The sequence below is a fragment of the Colius striatus genome, chromosome 17, assembly GCF_028858725.1.
Source record: "Colius striatus isolate bColStr4 chromosome 17, bColStr4.1.hap1, whole genome shotgun sequence".
Taxonomy (NCBI): Eukaryota; Metazoa; Chordata; class Aves; order Coliiformes; family Coliidae; genus Colius; species Colius striatus.
In genome coordinates, this window is record NC_084775.1 from 1,735,842 (window position 1) to 1,761,449 (window position 25,608).

Here is a 25,608-nt window from a genome sequence, read left to right on the forward strand (position 1 = left end):
CACTTTTCATAGTCGTGGATCTCCTGGCTGTGGCTCTACTTGAAGCACTTTGTCTATCACACATGAGGAGACAATTACCTACTGCAGCTCCCACCTCTGCTGACCTGACCGTCCACACAGGCTCTTACACTGATGCCCTTCTCCCAGACCATCCATTGCTGACACTTCATTCACTGCTCCTGAGCTCTGATGTGCCACCCTCGACCCTGGCACCTCAACTTCATGGTTTTCCAGGAGATTTTCCCCATTCTGCATCCCCACAGTGTGTCACATGGCAATAGGAGGGGACTGGGGAGATGAAATGACACTGGTGGAGATCTCATCCTCCCAGGCAGAAGCTGCTTCTCGTGAGCTGACAGTTTCTGCAGCGCTGAAAGCTGTGTGGCTAAATTTCTGGGAAATCAGGTTCTGAAATATCTACAAGAAAATGGATACAGCCATAAATTTTATTTGAGCTTTCCACTTCCTGAGAAGGCAAGCTGTGATTTTTGTCATGAATGGCAGAATTTGAGGGTAGGGGATTAACAGAAAGTCTGAGGCTGCCTGTGGGGGCCTGAAGTCAGTATCTTGGTGCAGTGAGAATGAGGCCAGTGCAGCCATCCTGTATTTCCCCATTATCTACCCTGTTCCCAGCAAGAAGGGGCAGAGTTTGATCCTGCATCTGTTCTCCCCAGTGTCAAGCAATAGAACAGGAGGAAACAGCCTCAAGTGTCACCAGGGGAGGTTCAGGCTGGATGTGAGGAGGAATTTCTTTGCTGCCAGGGCTGTCAGGCATTGGAAGGGGCTGCCCAGGGAGCTGCTGGAGTCACCGTCCCTGGAGGGGTCTCAGAGCCCGGTGGGTGATGCACTGAGGTCAATGGGCTGCTGGGTGATAGGGCTCGCTCCATGAGCTTAAAGGGCTCTTCCCGTTGAAAACATTCTATGGTTCTATGATTCTATGCCTACTCAATTCCTTCAAGCCATGCAGTCTAAAATATCATGAATTAATGTTGCTGTAAGATCAATTAGGGGGAGGTCTTATTTTATTACTTCGTTGCTAGTGAGCATGTAACATCAGCCCCATTATTCTGCTTGCCATGCCATCCCTCATCCTCCCTGAGCCGTCCCAGCATTCTTTTCCTTTTTTCATCCCATCTAGCTTTCACCAATTCTACCAGAGAAGTCCATCTCCCAGAGCATCCCCAGTATGCCAAGAGCTCATTAAAATTAACATCAGCTGTTCAAAGGCTGCCTTGCTCAGGTTATGTAAGCGCATGATTCAGGTGACCTGGGCCTCCAGGATTAAATATATTACCTTTATCTACTGCTGTTTCACACCATCCTTAGCTGTCATGGGACAGAGCAGCTCAGACTCTATGTAACGTGGCAGCCTCTTCCATCATCTCTCCAAACACGGCACTCACTTAATAGTCTTGCTTGTTTTACTCCATCATTGCTGACTTCATCACTGCTGTCTGATGAAGGATTTGGTTTCTTGCCAGACCTACTTTTACAATGTCCTGGTACATTTTTTTAATCTTTCTTGGAGTTTTTTGTTAGCCTGGTAGCTACTGCTATCTGATAACCCCCTTTAGCCTTCCTTGGCTATAGTCTAACTCCTAATATTTATTCATCACTGTTAACCTCAGCTCCCTTCTTCCTATTTGATAGTGAAGTATTAGTAACAGAAGCAATATCACTTATGATTATTAGCTTTACATATTGCTTTCTGTCCCCTAGCCTTGGTAAAAGGGATTTTCAGTGTTCAGGCTAGCTTGCAGGGTTTAACCCTGTGACTCCCAGTGCACGTTTAAAGAGCAGGTAGTGGACAAACTGTTCAGATTTTCTGACTTTCAAATGTCAGAGAACATTTTGAAATAACCTCCAACCTTCCTTTCCCTGTTCTGAGTGACCAAGGGCTCCCTGAGGACTCGATTCTGCCTTAGCCTGTGGTTTCTAAGGGACACAATTTTCCTTGTTGTTGGGTTTGGGTTTGGGGTTTTTTATTTTGGTTTGTTTCTTGTGGGGTTTTTTTTTTTCCTCTACAAAACTTAAAACTTAAATATTCTTTTCTTTGCTCCTGGGAACATTTTATGATGTTAAATTTGGAGAAGTGCAAACAAACAAACAAAACATCATCTAAAAAAATGAAGGAAAAGACTATTAACCTACATAGAGAGCAACCAGCCAGCTCAGGGATAAAACAACTGCCCTAGATTAGGTATAAACATTGGGAAAATGATACTAAACCTACTAGAAACCAAATGGGTTTTTACATATCCATAGGTGTTGGTAAGCAAGACAAAGGCAGAGCCGGGGAATAAAACAAGGGCCAGTTTATAGGTGGATGTTCGGGGCATATGTATGTGAGGTTTTTTTAAAAACTAGTGATGGGAAGGCAAAAAAATGTCAGAAAAAAAGAGGCAAAGTGTATTTTCGCCCCCAGGGTCTGGGACTGTGATGCCTGGGGAGACCCACTGTGCCCAGCTTGCCCTGGTGCTATGTGCCCCACTGAGCCTATTCCCTTGCCCCTGCAAGACCACCTGCCCCGAGGAGGCAGAAGCAGCTGACCTGGGTAAGTTCTGGGACGTGGATTTGGGAAGAATTTGCCATTTTCTTGGAAACAAATCAGCTTTACCAAATTTCTGTTTGTTAAAGATTATCCTCTGGCTGTTACCAGCAGGATCCTCACTTAAGTGCAGGAGACACAAAACACTTTCCATCTCCCCGGGGCCAATGCCACTATGATGATCTTGGAAATTAACACACCAGTCTTCTGAAAAGCCTTCAGAGACCCCAAATCTCGATGAAGATACCCTTGGGCAGAAAGTCCCTTAAAGTCCCTCTTATCCATATGCAGAACCTTTTGCAGGGTCTGGGCTGGGGCTTGTAGTTTCCATAGCAAGATTACTTGAATCGTAGCATTTGCAAGGAAAGATGAAATTGCTACAAACAGCAGCCATGCCCCCAAATGTCACACACACTATACCTGATTCATAGAATCATAGAATCTCAAAGGCTGGAAGGGGCCTTGAAAGATCACCTAGTCCTACTCCTCTGCCAGAGCAGGACCACCTAGAGCAGGTCACACAGGAACATACCATCAGACTTTCCAGACAATGCCCTTCTCTGAGGAGGATATCACACAACCCCTCTCCAGTAGATATATGCAGTTGAGGAAGCTGTAGTGCATGCTCATAATCATTTTTTCTGGCTTCCTTTTAATTGCCTTCCCATCACTAGTGCTTCAAACAAGCTCACATACAAATGTTATGATGGAGCTCTACCACGAAGACTCTTTGATACATATTCATAGCAGATCCTTGGCTTATCTCTGAGCAGCACTCACACATACTGCTTACTCGAGCTGTTGTGAGGTTTTTTTTAAATGCTTAACATATAAAAGTTTAATCACAACCTTGCTTAATGTTTGTTTCTTATGAAAAGCAGTATTATTGCTCAACAAAATTCCAGAGAGGTTTTTGCACACAGACGGTGCTGCCTGATACGTGTTGAATTTAGATCATGTAAGTGTATTGAGATGCAGCACTGCCAGGGTCCCACTCATGAGGGCTTCACAAAGCCAGTGTAAATATTAGGTGAAAAGCTATTGATGAGACAACAACATGGCACGAGCCAGGGGAACTGTGTGCTTCTTATTGGGAGATATTTCCTTCTTCATAATGACTAGGATGTAGCATTGAAAAACAGATTTTCTGTAGCCAGACTAGATGTTAAGTCCTATTGGAGTCCAAAGAACAGATCATCCAAGAAATAAGCCCTTGAGTATCTGGGAAGGGCTAGAGAACAGCAAGAGGAGTCTGTCTGCTGGGAGGCAATTTCTGCTTAGACTCTGCCTAGAGTCGGCGCAGGCTCAGGCAGTGAAGTGCTGCTCAGAACATTGGACAGGGGAATATCTGCCTTCACAAATATTCACTGGCGCCCTGCCTCCTGGAAGCCAAGCAGGCTGTTAGAGATGCAGACCTTTTCCTGTATTTCCAGGGAAATACAGCAACCTGGTGGCTGCTGCTAGAACTGCTACGGTGGCCTGAGGGCAGGTGGAAGGAGCAGGAGGAGGCTGCCAGGACCGGGCAGAGGAAGGTGGTTGTAGCACCAAGGATGCAGCAGCCACAGGAGCCTGAGAAACACGGGGAAAAGGACATCTTCTGGGCAGGCTTTGTGTGGATAGGGCATTTATTGCTGAAAACCAGGTTACAGGGAGTGTCTGGCAACCCTTTGAAGGGCTCCCAGTGCTGCTAGGTGTGGCTAGCTCTGTGTGGCTGCATCCTCTGAGGATGCCTAAAATACACCGTCAGAGGAAGGGATGGTTGCTGCAGATTGCTGACATGAGCAAACAGCCTTTCACCTTGTCTTAGATATCAGGGACGTGATTAAATGGAGGAAAAACTCAGCCAGGCCTATCACGATGCTCTACAGATGAAACAAAGGCAGGAGAGGATTTTATTCATGGATGAAAGCACCAAGTTGTGGGCCAAAGAAAAAGAGTCCAGAGAAGTGAAAAACTTTTCTGCAACAGCACTAGTGTCATGGTTTAAGCCCATCCAGCAACAAAACAACACACAGCCACTCACTCACCCCCCCCACACAATCCCAACTCCTGCAGGGTGGCAGATGCCCCAGTGAGATGTGAGGAGAAAAGATAACCAAGGGTCTTGTGGATTGAGACAAAGACAGGGAGGACTCAGTCTTCAATTGTGGTTCTGGGCAAAACAGATTTGACTGCTCTACTTAGAGAAGAAAATAAGAACAGTTCCATCTACTACCAACTAGAAACAGAAGAGAAATCAAAACCAGAGCAGGATGATGAAAAAAATACAAGAAGACCTTTAAGATCTTCTTCCACCACCCCTCCCCTCTTACCAGTCTCAGCTCCCTGCTCCCAATATCTCTACCTGTTCCCCGCTGAGCAGCACAGGGGGCAGGGAATGGGCATTGTGGCAAGTCCTTCACAGATGGTCTCTGCCATTCCTTCCCAGAGGAGGACTCCTCACATTCTCCCCCTGCTCCAACACAGAGTTCCTCTCACGGGACACAGTCCTCCATGAGCCTCTCAGGTGTGAGCCCTTCCCTGGGGCTGCAGCTCCTCACAGACTCCCCCAGCACGGGTCTCCTCCGCAGCAGCACAACTCCAGGCACATTCTGCCCCAGCACCACCTCCCCACAGGCTCAGGGCTCCTGTGGGCACAGTCAGCAGCCCTGGCTTGGGGTCCTGAACAAGCTGCTGGCAGATCTCAGCCCCACCATTACCCTCCATGGGTACAGGGGGACAGCCCATCTCACCTTGGGCTGCAGGGGAGCTCTGCTCCAGCACACCTCCTCCCCTCTTCCCTCTCTGACCTTGGGCTCTGTGTGATCACTTCTCCTTCAACTCCTTCCACTTCCCAGAAAGAACAACCTTCCTCTTCTGCCTGCTTCTTAAAAAGCAACCGTGGAGGTGCCCCATGGTTCGGCCCCAGAGGTGGGTCTGGCTCAGAACAGGGGGAGGTTTAGAGCAATTTCTTACAGGAGCCACCATTACAGCCTCTTCCCCATTACCAGAAACAGCTCCACACAAACCCATGACACATGTCCCCTTCCTCTGCCTGAAGCAGTGCTGAAAGAGACACACAGGCCTTGCTACAAAGAGCTCCACAGGTGGTTATAGTGCCCTTGGAGGGGTATAGCTAAACTTTTCAATTTACCTGTGGAAGTGCTGCCCTCAAAGATAAGAAGAAGGACATTATGACCTACGAGGAGAGACTGAGATAGCTGAAGTGGTTTTATCTGGTAAAAAGCATGAGGCTAAGAGGAGGTCTGACAGCAATCTTTCCTTGAAAAGGAGTTATAGAGGTGGTGCAGACAATTTCTCTGGCAACAGAGCAAGGGATAATGGCCATATGTTGCAACTTAGGAGGTTCAGATTGGACATTAGGGAAAGATGTTCTCTAGGATGCTGGTGAAGTCCTTGGACAGGTCATTAGAGAGGTGAGGAACCATCTTTCAATAGCTGAGTTGTTATGGACTTAACTAGATGCAGGAAGAAGTGACCAGATCAAGAGTTGGTGACAGACCTGCTATGACCTCCAGGAATCCCTTCCAGGACAAAGTGATCCTAGAGTCATTCCTAAGGGTAAGAGGTTTGTCGTCAGGAATGATGGTCTGGATGAAAACAAACATCATCAGAAGCATGGTGCATGTTTCTCCTCTCCTTACAAATGTGCTCTGAGACCTTAAAAAACAGGGTGGAAGACCATGTTTTAATAATAAAGTAAGAGATATACATAATTAAGCAGAGATGCAGCTGTTTCTTGACAACTTGTTGGGTGGTGCTGCACTGCTGCCTGCTGCAGAAGCCCAGAGTGGGACTTCACAGTGCATTCAGCTGCCTGATCCCAGCACCTCAGCCACAGAACAGCTTTAATGAAAACACCCTTTCAAAGTGAACGTGCAAATTGAAGGAAGTTTTCTGAGAGGAGCTGTGTCAAAGGCACTGCTCCATGGCACAAGATGCATCACATCATTCCTGTCAAGTCGCTGCCCTCCTCCTCCCATTCTGCTGCTCTCCTCCACCTCTGTCCTCTGCACACCCTCTCCTCTCACAGCAGCACAGCCCTCAGCACACCCCAGCCTTCCTCCCACAAGGCTCCTATATGCAATGCTCATTTGATTACTATGTATGTGACCTCTCATGTCTTCAAGCTATTCGTGTGCTTTGGCTGAAGGATAGGCTCAGGAGGGAGTTTCTGCCAGGCATCTGTGACCTTTCTTGTGGCCTGAGCTTCATTACATTAAAAAGCAAAGCATCCTTTGCTAATGAGTTGGTCCTGGGCTGGAAGAATGTTTCATCTCTCCTCTTCTTGCCTCTACCTCCCTCAGCCCCCATCCAACAGCAGCTGGAGCTGTGCTACGTTGCTGGGTGTTAGCGTGGTGCCACAACCAAGGGCTAGTGCAGGTCCCAGTCAAGGTTGCCCTGCAGAGATGTGATATGGTGCCCAGGGTTGATCAAGGGCTAGAAGCCTCAGCAGAGTGCTTGGAAAGTACTTTTTCTTTTTATTTCCAGTAATAGCTAATGACTTTCAGCCTTTCCAAGACAGAATGGGTGGGATGTACAGCTACCTCTGTGTTACTGAGGCTCAGGAGAACAGGGCTAGTCACAAGCGTTCACCTTGTGGAAGAACACAAATGCTTCATCTTCTTTGTGACCCTTCCTGATGTAAACAACCTCAGCCCTTCCAGAAGTGAAGACAAGCAATAGGAACCTCTGAGGATGCTGAAAGTCATTTATGATGCAGGATGAGTCATCCTGTGCTTTGTGGCTTCCCAAACTTTTAGTGTTGCAGAGCCACATGTCCAAGTAAATCTCCCAGGCCAGCACTGTGGGTATATTTGCTGATGTCCTTTCCAGAGATGAAATAAACAATAGCCATTCACCCACCAAACCTCAAAAGGCTTCCCAGATTGAGAAATCAAGTAACTCACTCCCAAGATGTAGCAATGGTCAGGCAAGAGCCCTGTATTCACTGCTTTATGATGCCAATGTTAAAGAGAGCAAGAACTACACAGACTGTGATGGTGAAAGGATCTCAAAGTAATGCACAACGTGCATCTGTATGGACACACATGACTCCCCCATACATCCCTGTTTGCTGGGACATCAGTTTTCGGCCTCCCTTAAAAATGTGTGGCATCTCCAGAGGCCAGGGTGTGCTGTGGACCAGAAGGGCAATGTTTCTTATCTTTTCCCTCCTGACACAAGCATGTGTGACTCACAGAACCTGGCCAGTCCAAGGAGACAGGAGGAACAGATAGGACCCTGCATCACCTGTAGTGGGAGAGGAGAGGAGAGATTCTCCCACCTGTAGTGGGAGAGATTCTCTCAGAGGAGAGAATCACAGAATCACAGTATTTTAAGAGTTGGAAGGGACCTGGAAAGCTCACCCAGTGCAACCCCCCTGCCATGGCAGCACCACCTAGAGCAGGGCACACAGGGACTCATCCAGCTGGGTTGGAATGTCTGCAGAGAAGGAGACTCCACAGCCCATCTGGGCAGCCCCTGCCAGTGCTCCCTCACCTCACAGAGAGGACACTGTATTATCAGTCCTCAGAAGGTTTAGCCACATCCCAGAGATGTGTGAGCATTGCATGGCCCTTCCAGAAACTGCACCTCAGGCCAGCACCGTGGGGAACAGTTTGGATGCTGCTCATGGTAGAGCCCTTGCACTCTTCATGCAGACCTTAAGCAAAGCTGTGAAGGAGAACCTGTATCACTTCTCCTTGCAGAGGCGGAAAGAGACCATATTCAGATATCTTTTCCAGCTGCTAGGAGCCAAGTATACCTCCTTCCTCCTCCTTGCTGTCAACACCTAGGAAATGCCTTGATTTCAGACATTACTAGAATGCCTTTTTTATCTTTGACTTGTTTTTCCAAGTTGGTCCCTCTGAGATCATTGGATTTTCTTGCATTCTCCAGTATTGGAGACGAAACTCAGGGCTCCTGGAAACTCATCTACACTGTTGGCCAATCTGCCAGGAGGGTTCCTCTGTGGTACAAAGGTGAACTGGTAGATGTGACATTCTTCCTGCAAAGGTAGAAATGTGCAGAAAATAGCATATGCTGTGGTACTGTGAGTCCCCATCTACAGTGCTCTGTGCTGATGAATGTGCCCTTAGACGTGCCTGATCCTCTGCCCCAGTTGTAGTATCTGCTGTCTTTGCTTCTTCAGTCACGCTCTGGTTTTTCTTTAGGACACATCTGCCCACATGATGGAGAACTTCCATGGCTGCCTGCAAACTTGCTCCCCAGAGATCATCTGCTCACTAAAAGGTGTTCTAGGGGACTAGACCTTTGTGATCTTGGGATGGGTGGATACAAATTCTTATGGTCAAGTCCTGCACAGGACTCAATACACACCTGAAACATAAGCTCTCTGCTTCTGTGCAAAAAAACCCCACAATCTGGCCTTCAAATCCTTGCTGCTGAACAATTCTGAGCCAAGACCTTGGAGGCAGTGTAGGGAAAAGCCCTTGGTTGCCTGGAAATACCCCTTCTGCCTCCTCCCAGCCTTTTTTTGCACTTCAGTTTGCTTCTGCCGCTGGGTGAATCCATTTTATTAACAGCTCTTCATAAAGCCTGGCAGCATTTGAAAGACTGCAATGTTTGCCTCTGAATATCAATAAGCAGCCGCCTTTCCAGCCTAGAGAAGATTTGAAGGAAGAAAGAGCGAGGCTCTGAGGATCAGTGATCAATGCTAGACCCACAGGGAGCCTGAGTTTAGGAGATTTGTTATTGAAATATTAACTGAATTCTGCCCAGAGTGGGCTGTAGCAGCTCTGAGCTGCTACACGAAGCCGCCCAGCAGCAGAGAGCTTTGTAAAGCACTGGATTTCCAGTCACAGCGTACACTTCAGTGCTGGCAGCATCCCCGGAGCATGTCCTCTGATGCCAGCACCCACAGTCACGGCCAGGTGGGTCTGCAACGCACAGAAACACATCTCCTCCTCACACAGGTGAAGTGTTGGAAATGTTTCTTTCAGTAATGGAAAGGAAGAGAGAGTCAGGGGCATGAATCTAGGCACTGGCCAGCTTAGTTTTGGGCTCCTATTGCTTGCCTAGCAGGACTCAGGGTGACAATGAGGTGAGGCAGAAGTGGGGATGGGCAGGAGCTGTGTACTGAATTGGTTTTTTATGCAGTGTGTGTTTGCTTTGTAGAAAAGACCATTTCACCTATTTTATTCTTTTTTTTCCACAGGAGTACATTGGTGTCAATGAAATATTCACAGGAAAACTGTTTCTCTGGTCCAGGAGCAAGTTTTCGATGCAGGTGAGTGACAGATCCCAGAAACACAATATGTTGACCAGTATTTGGGGCATTACCACAGAACTCAAGAGATCTGAATTCTAATCCTCTGGAAGAGATTACAGCACAGGGCTCCCACAAGGCACTTGCTTCTCAGGTTGGCTCCCTAACACATCCTTTCCGACCTGAGATCCCAGACCTTGGCAGTCTTCCCAGCTCAGGTTTAATGGAGATTTTTCAGCAAGACATTTCACTTTTGACAAAAATAAACAAGCCAGGCTGGCAAAAGGATTACTTTATTTAGCAAATTCCCTGACCAACCTGTTGGCTGTCTCCATCTCATCCAAAATCTACTTCTGTTCCTGCAAATAAAGCCTGCAGGCACACTCCTTTGGCTAGCTACATTGCTGCTTGTGCCTGTACTTCCAAATGGATAATGCTATAGCAATCAGGCATCTGGTTCTTCTGAGTTGCTGGTACCTCTGGGCTCCTGGGGATAGGGATGCCGTGCTAAGCCTTTCTGCAAAGGAGTGATTTGAGCTTAGTCATTGACTGCAGAATCTGCTTGTCCAAGAGGGAACAACAACTCGGAGGTGATGGAGAAAGTTACCTCAGGAGCAACCCCTTGTCTGGGGGACACCCTGGGATGCAACAAACAGATTGTCCTTGCACATGTCTCTGCTAACTTGTAGGTGCTGCTTTCCTGATTTGAAGGGCTCTGGCAAGAAAGGAAGGAGGCACTGATGACACAAGAAGCTGCAGTGGAATGAGTCCTTAGAGAGCCAGGGACTGTGAGATACAGGTACCAGGCTGGTCCTCAGTGTCACAATGCATTTGCAGGGCTGTTTCAAATCATGTCAGCTCTAACTAGGACCTGTTCCTTACTGTGTCATGGAGGGAGACTCACAGAGCAAGTGCTTGTGCCAGTTGTCTCTGTGTCACCTGGAATGATCCCAGTGTCCCACCGAGAGCAGCTCCCAGGCCCCACGTCTCCGCTGGAGCAGGATGCTGGTATGGCACCACAGGGGTGTGGCTTTGCCTGGGTCACTAACAGCACCGTGTAGAAGTGCTATGAAAGCCTCCTTTCCAGATCTTTATTACTTTCCTCGTTGTCAGACAATGAAAATCATTGCTGTCAGGTCTCTTCTTGCTGGGAGCTATTTCCTCTTCCAGACTTCTCAGGCTCCAGGTTGTGGGTTCATGTGCAGCTGGAGAGATTCACTCCTTCACGGGTGGCTTCCTACACGGCATTTTTTTTCCCGAAAGCCCTTTCCTGATATCCAAGGATGAAAAATAAAGATACCAAGAGCAGTTTGGTGGTGCCTAAATGCGCTGAGTCAGAATGGGTGAAGTGCCAAAGCACTGTAATATAAAATTGCAAAAGGCTTTAGGGAAGATCAAGAAATGGAGGAGAAATGGAAACATCCAGAGAGCTAGATGGAGAATAATGAACAGATGAGACAGCAGTAAATACAAAGAGGAGAATGTCTCAAACACTGTTATCAAGGGCTGGATCCTGAGCAGGACACACTTGGTTTTGCAACACTCAGTGCAGGGCATAACTCCTCTGTGCTTCCTGCTGTGCTCAACATCTAATTCAAAGCTTCAGCTCTTCTTTCTTTTCCTTCTGTTGTTTCTGGCTCACCCAAGATGATAGTATAGCTGATGGAAACATTTAGAGGGTCACTGTTTTGAAGAACTGGACCAATCATTCCTCAAATAGGCTCGTGCTATCTGTCTGCCCACCAGCACCAAGAAATAGAATCTATTAGCAGAGTTCAGATTAACTACGTGTGGACAGGGAGAGGCAGCAGCAGTGTTCTGCTTCCTCTTCCCTCTCCAGGTCAGTCCTGCTCCCCATTCAGAGCATGCACAGCTCCAAAATGCCACCTGAAGCAGCTGAGTTTGCTCCATCATCAACAAAGCTTCCCTCAATGAGATGAAGTGCATCCCTGCACAACATGGCTTCCCCCAGCTGCTGCAATGGCTGAAGCATCCGTGGCTTCCAAGTTGCTGTGTTCTCCCTGTTTCTAAGAAAAGCCAGCATGAAGAAACATCAAAGGGGACTTTCCAGCCTGCACTTCCTAAAACACAGCACTAGGCAACAGCAGATGGGAACTGGTGTTATTAAATATGCATAACCTGGCGGATCACAAGGTAGCACTTAGCTATCCTCTAATTAAAAGGCGGTTGCTTCCTAACGCAGTGGAAAAAGCCTGCTAGAAGACACTAGATTTTCCCTGCATGATGGCTGATTGATGAGGAGCCCTTTAGCTCTTTCCTGCCCAGCTCAGAGATGCCAAATGGACCCTTCAGCTTTTTGCAGCCTCCTTCCAGAGCTGCTGAGGGTCTCTGCTCCAATCAGGCAGACAACTGGGGTCTCGATTCACTAGGTCAGTACTGAAAAGATTAATGCTGAGAATAGATGGAAGCACTTTTGGACATCCATGCCAGCTACAGAGCTGCTTCCTGCACAGAAGAGCCTGGAATGAATAAAAGAAATAGTGTTGTGCTGATTCCCTCTAGCAATGAGCTCTGGCTTCCCACTAGTTATTTTCATTAATTAATTACATTTGTATTCACAGAACATGCAAACGGCCCGACCATGGTCCAGCATCCCACTATGCTGGGATCTGAGCAAACAAACAAAACAAGACAGCTCCTTCTACAAAAGATCTTCAAGACATTGAGATGACTGCAGCCAGTGAGCCACAGGGTGCAGTGAGATTGTCTTGGTCTGGACAGGGTGTGATGTGAATGTATTTTGGGATACCACTGTGATACTTCATGCCAGGGTGATGCCAAAGGTGCCTTGTGCCTAATTGCCAGGTGCCTGGTGTACAGAAAGCCCAAGCAGATACTCAGAGTGATTTTTCTCTACAGAAAACATTCTGATGCATGGGCTCAGGGCTTGCTCCTTGGGCTCAGCACCCCCTTTTTCCTCAATGCAGAAAGCAGGTGGTGAAGGAAGCACCATGTTTTAAGGCTTTGGCATCTAAGAGCTGAGCAGAACCCAGAGGTGCTCTCCAGTAGCCCCCCACTGATGAGCCTACCAAAGGACAGGGCAAGTTTGAGATCCTACAGGAGGAAACTGTGGACAGGTTCTCGTGCTCAGCACTATCCTCTACGGCACTGTGGGATCAAAGACACACTGACTCACAGTCAGCAAGATGCAGATTGCATGTTAAGTGGCTGCACACAGCTCCCAAACGAAGCTTCCTTTTAACGAGAGCAGAGTCATTAGGGATGAGCCAGTTATTTATGCTACAGAAGAACAGAGAGATGCTGAGATAAGATTCAGAGGTGCTTCCCATTCTAGCAATAATGAACCACAGATTCTCCCCTGCCTCCCAGCTTTTTGCCCCAGTTCCCAGCCCCTATCTCAGAACACTTCCTGATGGTTGGTGGAGCTGATGTGCCCCCCACCCTCTTCCACCAGCTGTGAAGCAATGACTAAAAACCAGGCATGAGAGGAGAGGGATGGGGAGGGAGGGGAAAAATCAACTTTGAAACAGATATATTTTTAGTGAAAAAATTAAAAAGCAAACAATCCCTGGATCAGTTTCAAAGACAATAAGATGAAAAGAATTTGCAGTATAAAGATACTGGGTCTTTTTTTTCCTGCCTTCCTATTTATACCATTTCAGCTAAATCAAGGGATAAATTCTGCCCAGTATCTCCCAGTGCCACAGAGCCTTCACAGGTAATCACAAGCACCCAGGAGTGTGTGGTACTTAAGGTAAAGCACAGCTTAAGGCTTTGTGGGAGCAAGGCCTGAGCTTGTTAGTAGATCTCAGATGCTAACACTGTATGTGAGGCAGAGAAGGCTACAGAGCCTTTTGCATAATCCCTCCCAAGGATGTGAGCTTCTAAAGCTGCAAATATTTGTCAAAGCTAAACAAAGAGAAAAGGGTTACTTAAGATGAAATAATGCACAGTGAGGAGCCATCCTGGAATGAATTGAAGAGAAAAGATAGGCTGAAGCTTGGATTAGGGTCTGCTACAGAGACCAACTCCAGGTAGCAAGGCTGAGATCTCACCAACTGCAGCTCACAGCCCTAATGGGGATCCCCTGTGGAATATGCTGTTTCTCTAGTAGCTCCTGTGATGACCAGGGCAGTCCTCTCCCCTTGCATATGGGGCTGTTGCCCACCTGGGTAGAAGCTGAATGAAGTGAAGCCATTCACAGCTCTGCAGTTGAGAGGGGCTGGCCAGACAAGCAAAGTGAAAAAGGATGAGGCTGTCTAGGTAGACAGCAAGGCACTGGGAGATGAAGCCCTTGGGACACTATGTCATCACTATAGGTCTAGGGGCAGTGCTGCTAAATCTCCAGATCAAAATAACCTTTCTGAGCAGTGATACCCACCTGATGCACATCCCCTTGCTTTGCACCTGTAAGTGGGCTTGCAAGTTTCCCTCTACTCTGGGTTCCCTTTAGCCTTCCCACCACATTAGGTTTCAAATACACTCACTGCTCTCCCAGCAGTAACCCAGGGTGCATCACATATATCTTGACCAGCTTCCCTGCACCCATAGGCAGGAGAAAAGACGGGGAATTTATGAGTAACCTTTTTGTTTTTCTCTTGTGAACTGTTTTCAACATTTAGAAATCATTTGAATATTATGCAAATTGAAGTGACTTGGCTTCTAAATATCATGAAAAATGCCCACTCTGGAAGTCTGTGCCATATGGAAATTTCCTCTGCTGAGATGTTGTGAAATAAATCACCATTAAGGGAAGGATGGATTGGCCAAAAGTGAACAGCTGACATGCGAGAAGTGAGGTTTGTGGTTAATTTGTTCAGTCTGCAGGTTGCTGGGACCCCCCAGGACAGATCCTGCTCTGGGGGCAGGATGGGGTGCAGCAGGATTTTTCCATGGGCAGGGAGGTTGCCTCTCTGCTTTCCAGGTTGCCAGTTCTAAGACAAGTCATGGGATGCTGCTGTTTCACTTCCATTTCAGCAAATTGTGTGAATTCAGGTACTCAGGAAATTATTTGGCTGAGACGAACCAATGTGTTGGGCACCAGGTCAGTCTCCTCAGGAAACAGAGATGATAATTGTTGAATTACAGTCTGGCGCCGTGAGCACAGATGATAATTGTTGTCAATCCTGCACCATTCATCCACCCATTCATCCACCCATCCATCCACCCATCCTTCCATCCATCCACCCATCCTTTCATCCATCCATCCATCCCACCCACCCACCCACCTATCCATCCCATGTATCCATCCCACACACCCATCTATCCATCCCACTTATCCATCTCACACACCCATCTATCCATCCCACACACCCATCTATCCATCCCACTTATCCATCTCACACACCCATCTATCCATCCCACCCACCCACCTATCCATCCCATGTATCCATCCCACACACCCATCTATCCATCCCATGTATCCATCCCACACACCCATCTATCCATCCCAGTTACCCATCCCACATACCCATCTATCCATCCCATGTATCCATCCCACACACCCATCTATCCATCCCATGTATCCATCTCACACACCCATCTATCCATCCCAGTTATCCATCCCACACACCCATCTATCCATCCCATGTATCCATCTCACACACCCATCTATCCATCCCATGTATCCATCCCACACACCCATCTATCCATCCCATGTATCCATCCCACACACCCATCTATCCATCCCATGTATCCATCCCACACACCCATCTATCCATCCCATGTATCCATCCCACACACCCATCTATCCATCCCAGTTATCCATCCCACATACCCATCTATCCATCCCATGTATCCATCCCACCCACCCATCTATCCATCCCATGTATCCATCCCACACACCCATCTATCCATCCCACCCACCCATCTATCCATCCCATGTATCCATCCACCCATCCATCCGTCCATCTGCAGCTGCAAACAGACAGAGGAGACATTGCCCATGCACACAGCCTGGCACAGCAGATGAGACCCGTGAGAGAGGATGCAGAGGTTAAGTGGTGATAGCAATGAGGAGACTGGGAGAGAGTGTAGAGGGACTGATGCATCTCCATGAGCATGAATCAAGGAAGAAGCAGGAGAAACGTGGCCAGTCTTGGTGCAGCTGCTTCCACATACAGTGGAAGCCCTGCCAGAGGATACTAGATTTTTCCTGCCTGATGGGGAGAGTAGGGATGCAGAGGAGGAACCTTTCCTGTGGAAAGGGATGAGGTGCTGCCTGCATACAGAGCAAGGCCTGGAGTGAGGTGTGCTAAAGCACATGGTACGTGGGACCACTCCTGTGTTTATCAGGGAGAATAAATTTATCCTTTTAACCCCTCTACATTTGAAGGGGACATTCTAGGAATAATCTGCTACAGAAGCAATCAGCTCTCTCAGTCCTATAGATCCATTAGGGAGATTTTCTACAAGCTCAGAAAGACTCCAGGTTTTTTAGACATGGGCAAAACTAATGTGCTATTTACATGCATGGAGTAGGATCACCAGCTTGTTCTGCCCATGGTAAGTGGGGTATAAACAAAATGAAAACTGGTCACGGATCACAAGTCCTGGCTTGGTTCTGGCTTTGCTGAAACTGCCCAGAGGACGCTGGGCTTGGGTAAGCCAGGTCTGGGAAAACAGTTAAGGAAAAATAAAAGGTTTGGAATCTAGGAGAACAGCAACAGCAGGTGGCTCAGAAGCTGAGGACAAGAAGAAAATGAAACCTGTGGTCCAGCTGCAGGTAGAGTTGAATGCCCCAATGTACACTGAGATAGTCACACATAGTGGGAAGGTCTTTGGCCCTGTCCTCCGTGCAGGAATAATGAATGAGCAAGTGAGTAGTTGGTGCAAAGAGCCTTTGGGCAGCAGAAGCCAGGTATGAGTTCATGACAATGTGCCCACAGGGGTGAAATACTTTCAGCAGCTATGGGAAGAGACACTGAATCCAGGTGAGAGAAAGGGGGCTTGAAACTAGTCTTTTTTTCATGTGAAAGAGAGGTTTGGATGGACAGCCCCTCTTCAAGGACTACCCAGCCCTCAGAAGAGCTCCAGGTGAAAGCATCTCATGGCAGCAGAAATTAGTCAGCTCAGCAGACAAGTGATGGACGGGCAGGTTTGCAGGCATCTGGTGCTAAAGCAATGCTGTAACCACTGTCTGTGCCTCAGCATTAGACAGATACATGGAAATAAGGATGGAGCAGGGGGCAGCACTCAAGGTCTCCTGAGATGGGCTAGCATCAGTGAGGGAGCCAAGGTGCCCTGTATGCAATCCCTGGCCTCAGTGCCACCACTGAAGTCCAAATGCAATGGCAAGTGCTCATGGCTCTGGGTAGCACTGTGAGGCTTTCCTGTGGGGCTGGCAAAGCTATTTGAAGCTACGAAGTGTTCAATGAGTGTGGAGGATTATGAGGCAGGTAATTCTGTGCTCATTTGGTAATGAAAAGTTTTTCGTTCCCCTGTAACTGGAAGCCCCTTTGATGCAGGGGACGGCACCGATTCTCTGCTTCATTAAATCCCATCGCCCTCCCCCTGCTCTGCTTCAGAGCTGACTCTGATTGAAATTCAGTCTGCCCAAGCCATCAGTGGAACTGAACTCCCCTCCTCAGCCTCCCCTGCCTCCAAGTCATGAGCTGTATTTTCTGTGGTGCCGTTTTCCTGGGAAAGGCAGGGCAGAAGCCTCCCTGCAGAGCACACCCAGCCAGATGCCTTCCCCCCCTGCAACAAGCAGCAGGACACTAAGTTGGCTGCAAGCAGTGAATCAGAAATTGTAATTCTGTTGCTCTTCATCCCGTGGGAATTCTCCTCCCCCCTGACACAGGCTGGGTGAAAACAACCTTTTCTCAGCTCCACCATGACCCAGGGATTAGAGCAAAATAAAAGACTAGAGAGACAAAATAAGAGAGGGGCTCTGGAGTCTATTTTCTCTCCCTGTTCTGCCCCCACAACCTCCAGCAGGCAATATTGCCTTATAAGGCAGAATTTCTGACGCACTGGGAAGGGAAAAAGGTTTATTTTGAGGTTTCCAGCAATGGTGTGAAATTCAAACCTCATTCAATAGCAGCTGACTTGTTCAAGTATTAATTGATTTTGCTGCAAGGCTCATTCAGGCCCCCTTGTTGCCTTTCCCTCCTCCAATGCAGCTTGTGTGTGCCTACTGTATTTTACTGTCATTTCTGGGCAGAAAAACTCTGTCCTAGGACCCCAGAACCTCCCCTTCCCTCCTTGCTGCTCATTTCACCAACTGGTTCTTCTTCTCCCTTATGTTTCACTTATGCCTTCACTGCTCTGTCTTCTTTGTCCTTTTCTTTTGCCCATCTGAGGTGACATCTCTGCCCTGGATCTTGTCTTGAGAATCTTGGCTTTTTCTCTCCCATGTTTGTGGACTTTTGACCCTGCTCCCAGCATATCAGACAGGTCCTTCAAACCATCTTTGCTACACTGTGTACTAGAACAGGGTCTGACCATATTGTCAGGTCAAAGCACAACTGACCTAGAAAAGGCAGTAAAACAAGTTGTTGTCTGGTAACCCATAAAGTCATGATGAAGCTTACTCTATAGCTGCACCCTCTTCACAGATCTCATTCATTTCCTCACCTTGCTTATTGACTTGTCAATTAAACTAGTTCCTTCTGGACAGAGCTCCAGAGCTGCAGGAGCACTGAGTGAGATCCTACGGTCATCCAGAGGCTGCTGAGCATCTGCCAAACAGATGCACTCCCATAGTCACACACTCACACAGTCCCTTCCCAAGGCTGGAGCACAGCACAGCTTCTGCTGTGTCACTTTAGCCCTGCCACGTGCAGGCTTTGCCTCTCGCACTCATGGCAAGAAACTATGGGAGACCCACACCCGTGTGAGTCCATCAGGACACTCCTGGCACCAATTGTCTCTGGGACATTTGGGTTTTTAGACAGTACCAACTTATAAAAAAGTACAACCTAAAGAGGCATGAGCAGCTTGGGAAATCTTGGTTTCAGGTCTGGATGAGTGATGGGTTTCCTTTGAATGAAAACGGTGATGGAAAGTGATTTCAATGTTTCCCCAAGCATCTTCTATTCTTCATTAGATAATTAAAAAGGGGGGTTTATCTGAAATGTTGTTAAAAGTTCAACAGTCTGCAAAAGGAGAAACTTCTGAGAAAAAGGAGTTTAGCAAAAAATATTCAATTCTCCATCAAAATATAGCTTAACTGGGGAAATATTAAGCAGCTGTAACAATATTGGATCAGGAGGGAAATAGCTGCAGATAGAATCTTATTTCTTGGAGCTGACTTCTCAAGTTTTTTTCTGCCTCAAAATTTCAATTGAAAATGTGATTTTGTATCCCCACTGGAATCAGGTACTTTCTGAAATCAATTTGGTTTAGTCAAGAATCCAACTTTCCATCCAGAAACAGTTTGGGCATGAAATACTTGCCTTTCTCTCCACATTTCAAGTGACACCCTCTTCCCCTCCCCCACAGATCCCTCTTCTGCACATCACAGAAATTGCTATTGAACTTGTTCTGAAACACTTGTAGTCCCTGAAGAGGTCATTAAGTAGTTCTTGGTCTTTATCCCCTCCTAGCTGTTTTCTCTCTTTTTTTTCCTTCCCCTTTTTTTCCTCTGAACGTGAGGAAAGCTGTACCCGGGTGGACTGCAGTTAGGCACACGGACATCTCGTATTTACTGGGACTTGCAGCTATAAGCAGCATAATAGTCTCCCTCAAATATTGATTGTTATCAAATTAGTTGCATGTTAATGGCACAGGCCTGAAGGAACTGCTTTTGTTATAAATCTTTGGGCCATGTTCTGTGTACAGAATAATTGATGGCATGTTATAAATGTTTGATTGGCGTGACTTTGCGCTGGTGCATTGCAACGCCTGAGCTGTGATAGTTATTCCAAGTGAATGCCTGTTAAACACCAGACCACTTTACACTATGGAGATCATCAAGAGAGCTGCACAAACAGATTTTTAGGCTTTTCAGAGCTTTCCATGTTCCTTGCATCTGAGTCTGTCCTGATCCTCTTAACACTCAGGCTGACTTCCCAGGACACTGAGGCAGTGGACAAAGATGCCTTTAGCAGTCCCCAGGAAGATTCCACATGGATTCTCCACATGCAACATTTCAGGTTTCCTTAACATCAAAGGGGCTGTTTGCTCATTTCTTAATTTGACTTTTTCTGAGAGCACAGCCATCCCCTCTTTCTGATGAAAGGCAGGAAAGTGACACTGAAGAAAATGCTGACACTTCCATGCTGCTTTACAAAGAAGCTCTGCAAAAAGCAAAGATCTAGTCAGCTGGGAAGCCCTTGCCCTGTGCCCTGTGGTTTTGGCCTCAGGCTTCGTGTATGAAGGCTCCAATACAAATTTCTAATTAGAGAATTAGGTGCCACATGAGCAAAAAGCAAATAGCAAATGCCTGTTTCAGAAGATCTTAAAGGCACCGGAGAGGTGGATTCATATAAAAGATAATGAACCATGGTATATTTGTTACAAAGCTAAGCAGCTGATCTGACATCCCCACGAAGCAATGGCTGTGCTTGCTACTGCTGCCATGGGATAATGTGCTGTTTGCTAATGAGATTCTGTATCAGAGTGTTTACCAGGAATCCCATGCAGCACAAGTTCCATTTGGATGCGTGTCAGTCCCTGTAAGACCCTGACTACTATCATGAGTAGACGGAGTACCAGCAGTACTGTGTGGTGCCACATGCCCCAGCTTTGCACCAGGACTGTGGTGCTACATGGCATACAAAGAGAATGGCAGTGGAAACACCACAATTTGAACATCTCACCACCTGGGTGTGCTGGGGTTCAGGGCCACCAAGACGATGGAGGGAGTGAAGCATCTCCCTTATGATGAAAGGCTGAGGGAGCTGGGGCTCTTCAGCTTGGAGAAGAGGAGACTGAGGGTAGAGCTCATTCATGGTTACAAATCCATCAAGGGTGGGTGTGAGGAGGATGGAGCCAGGCTGTACTCAGTGATGGCCAATGATAAGACAAGGGGTAATGGGCACAGGCTGGAACATCAGAGGTTCCAAAAAAACACAAGGGAAAACTTCTTCCCTGTTGAGGTGAGGGAGCACTGGAAGGGGCTGCCCAGATGGGCTGTGGAGGCTCCTTCTCTGGAGACATTCAACCCAGCTGGATGAGTCCCTGTGTGCCCTGCTCCAGGTGGTGCTGCTCTGGCAGGGGGGTTGCACTGGATGAGCTTTGCAGGTCCCTTCCAGCCCCTGAGACTCTGTGATTCTGTACATCCACGCCTTTGTAGCTACTGTGGGACTTGGAAAGAAAAATCTCTTTTGTATTTGGAAAGCTACTTCACCGTGCAAGGGATCGATAATGGCCTTTGGGAAAGCATCACTTCCACGTGACCACCACCTCCCAGCTGGCACACTGGGACCATGAGATGGATACAGCTGTAAAACCTGTTGGTGATGGAGCCAAAGCGACAACAGGCCTAGTACCAGAAGAAATGGAATTTGCTTGCTTTGCATTCAGGCAATACAGCTGTATTTAGGCAGCTGGATCCCATAAAGGGTCCTCCAGACTGCAGGGACTGCAGGGTTGCCACGTTGCCTGCATCCTGTTTAGCTGATAATACTTGAAGAACTGTGACTCATATCTGAAGCCCATGTGTTTCCCTTGGATATGATGAGTGGTCTTGCATGACCCAGATACAGGAGACTTTACTGGAGCCAGCCCCAGGCAATAAGCTGGATCCCGTCTTCAGTGCTTGTGTCTCCATGGAGGTTTGGATTTGCCATGCTTTCAAGCATGACATCTCCTAGCAGCTCTGCTCACTGCCTGTCATAGAATCATTGAATCATAGGCTGGTGGGGGTTGGAAAGGACCTTTAGAGATCATCCAGCCAATCCCTGAGATCATCTGTACCCCCCAAATAAAAAGGGAAAACACTGAGACTACCATATGCAGTTCTGACTAATCCTGCCCCACTAGCAATGAACATCCTCCATTCACCTTCATCCCCACTCTGCAGACAGCCATGAAAATCCCTTCATTGTGAAGCTGGGGCAGTTTCTGCCGATGTGAGAGCAGAGCTGTGTCTGTATCCATCCTCACTGCCCTTTTCTAACCCTTTTTGAAAATTCTACTACAGTCTTCTTGAAATGAGACAACCAGAAAGGCATCTGGCCTTAAGGGTACAAGTGCTCCCTGGCCGTTCCACTTCATGCTGCCCTGGTCTTTATTCCTTATACTCACCAAGTGCCCTCTGCTTCCTGCTGATCAGAGTACATGAATGCCTTCACAGCTATGTCAAGCTCTTCTCCTTGACCAGCAAGAGCTAGTTTAGAGCTCATCGTTGTACTAACATGGAAAGGACTGATTTCCCCGTATGCTTTCTTTTGCCTTGTAACTTCCAGCCCTTCTACACTGCTGAGCGCTGCTCCCTTCCTTCACAGCCAGAGTCAGATTTGACTGGTCTCAGTAACAGCATATCATATGCAAATTCTACCTCCTTTCAATTTGCTCCCTTTTCAGGTAGTTTAGGAACATTACACAATCCAAATCTCAGCACAGACCTTTGGAGAACTCTACAGGCAAGCAGTTTCATCTATTCCTGCTCTTTATTCACCTCCTTTAACCTATAATAGGTTCCCACTTATGCCAGAGCAACCAGTTCTTGAGGAGCTCCTAATAAGAGAGCGTGCAGGATGCATTTGGGAAATCCATGTGCAGCTTATCAAGCTGCATCACCCTTCTCAACATGCCTGTCAGTTCCTTCAAAGAGCTCAGAAGAATGTCTAAAGCATTTCTTCCCAGTGTACATCCATGACTACTAATTTACTGTACACTACAGCCTTTTCCAGTTTTCCCAGTGCAGAAGTCAGACTGACTGCTCTGTGCCTCCCCAGCTTCCCTGGGAGGTCATTTGGAAAACTGACATCTCATTTGCCACCTCCCATTCCTTTGGCCTTGAGGCCAATTTAAGCAATAGGTTACAAGCCACACTAAGCAGCTCAGTGATTTCGTATCTGAGCTCCTTTACAGTGCATGTGTGAATACCAGCTGGTCCTGATGATTTATCATTATTCACTTTATCAATTCCATCTAAAAATCCTCCTTACTGACATGCAGGCTGAGGTTGTTCCTCTGACTAGTCTCTCTCATCATCCAGAGGCCTCAATGAAGCAGTCTCCATAATCCAGTGCAAAAAATTAACAGGGATTCTCTGCCCTCCTAGCAGGGATTTCTAGCCCTTCTCCGTGCTTTGGTCATCTGTTAGTTCCTCCAGGTCCTCAGCACGTTTCCTGATGGCATCTCCTTACCACAACTATTAGCTGCTGAAGGGCTGACCTGATTAACACCTGAATGAGAGGACAGAGGGACTCTCAAGTTCCCTGCTGGCACCAAACTGGGAGCACTGGCTGATTCCCCAGAGGCTGTGCTGACATTCAGAGGGAACTTGACCAGCTGGAGAGTTGGGCAGAGAGGAACCTCATGAGGTTCAACAAGGACAAGGGCAGAGTCCTGCAGCTGGGGAGGAACAACTCCCTGCACCAGGACAGGCTGGGGGTGACCTGCTGGAGAGCAGCTCCAGGAGAGAGACCTGGGAGTACTGGGTGGTAATAAACTAATCATGAGCAGCAACGTGCCCTCGTGGGCAAAAAGCCAATGGCATCCTGGGGGCATCAAGAAGAGTGTGAGCAGCAGGGCCAGGGAGGTTCTGCTCCCCCTCTGCTCTGCCCTGCTGAGGCCTCATCTGGAGTCCTGTGTCCAGTTCTGGGCTTCCCAGCTCCAGAAGGACAGGGAACTGCTGCAGAGAGGCCAGTGCAGGGCCAGCAAGATGCTGAGGGGACTGGAGCATCTTCCTTGTGAGGAAAGGCTGCGGGACCTGGGGCTGTTCAGTCTGGAGAAGAGGAGACTGATGGGGGAGCTCATTAATATTGACAAATATCTCACTGGTGGGTGTCAGGATGTTGGAGCAGCACTTTTTTCTGTTGTAGCTAGCAACAGGACAAGGATGATGGGATGAAGCTGGAGCACAAAAGTTCCATCGAAACATGAGAAAAAAGTCTTTCACTGTTTCAGTGAGAGAGCCCTGGCACAGGCTTCCAGGGAGGGTGTGGAGGCTCCTTCCTCAACGGTCTTCAAGATCCACCTGGATGTGTTCCTGTGTGACCTGATCTAGGTGAGACCTGCTTTGGCAGGGGGAATGGCTGGATTCAGTTGAACTAGATGACCTCTAAAGGTCCCTTCCAACACCTCTATGGTTCTATGAGGGGAACTAAGAGAAGACTTTGCCTTTTTCTGCCTTTTTTCTATGTGAGCCCAAATGCCCAAACAAGTCATAGGACGTCCCAATGAGAATCCATATGCAAACATTTCCTTCAAGCTGGCCTTTGCAGCCAGCTGGGACAGCCTCCAGCAGCCACGCATGAAAGAAGCGGGCTATATCATCTGCCTAGATTTCCAACCAGTCCCTGATGACCAGGCTTGGAAGTGAAGCACAGGGCAGATAGGAGCTTTTTGAAGAGTTTAATGAGTCCTATGCTGTTGTCTTTTAGTTTTGAATTTTCTCCCCTGTACATTCAAAACAAGCCTTGGGGGCAAATCGTAACCCTTCCCCCAAGACTACCTGCTCTCCTTGACGTCCCTCCTGTGACCAGCCCTTCCAGCAGAGTCTGGAGTAACCTACAAATCCAAAACAGCCATTTTCCCAGCCTCAAAATAGTGTGTATGTCTCATTCAGACCCAGCCTGGCTGAGGGGAATGAAAAGGGAGTGTATCTTCAAAGCACTATATATGCACACCAGTCTCCATGATGTTGCAGGATGCTTGGCTCTCTGAAAATGGCCAAAGTCCTTTGAAGGCAGGGAAAATCTCTCACCTCTACCAGATTGCCTTTAAAACACAACCCTCAGCTACTTTTCTGCTCAGGACTATGCTTTTCTGGTGCCCAACAGTCAATCACCCACAAATAAATATTATTGGAGGAGCTTTCTGCACCTGTTTATGAGGACTTGAGAGAAATGACCACTGCTCACTGCTTACCATGACAGTGAATTCATGCTCTGTTTCACCTCTGACCCAGGTGCTGAGCACACTCCCGGAAGAAAGGGTTTGGATTAACGTGAGCAGGGAGCTGCAAGAGCCACATCATCCTGGTATCACACGGCTAGTCATTACTCAGGTTTCTCATCAGTCTTTAATGAAGAGGAATGCCTACTGAATCATAACAGGAAAGAAACCACCTGGATTATTAAAGGCATAGTCCTGAGCCTTTAGCCTGCTCCTTTTCCAAGGAGACTGCCAGGATGAGGGGGCTGCAGCAGCAGAGGTAGCAAGGGGAGAATCTCCCCACCATGCAATCACACATGTGCACATGCTTTCATATGTTCACTCACACACATACACCCTTCTGGACCCATCAGCAAAGCTGGGAGCTTATGGAAGCCTCTGTGGCATGAAATCAGCATCATGTAGAAATCCAGCATCACGATGGTCTGGCTGTAAAAGCTGTATCTAACCCATTCCCAGGTGAAGCTCTAAAACAGGGACACATTTTGCAGTGCTCACTCCAAACAGCTACTGAAGGGTGCTTTGGCCAAGAGGAGCTTTAACTGTCCACACAGGTCACGGATGTCCTCTGACTGCACTGGAATGTCCTAATTATGAGCAGTTGAACTGTGAAACAGCCTTAGCTATAGAGTTTAGAGAACTTGCCACCCTCTGGGTCAATGCAGCTTTTTTTCTTCCTTGACTTTGGCCCAGAAGGGTGAGAAGAGCCCTTTGTTTGGAGATAAGGGGACATTTGCAGTATGGTGTTGAGGAACACATGCCTCTCTGGTCAGTGCCTCTGCCTCCTTGGGATTCCAAAGCCATGTCTTTTGCTAACGTATGAATTTATTAGTGG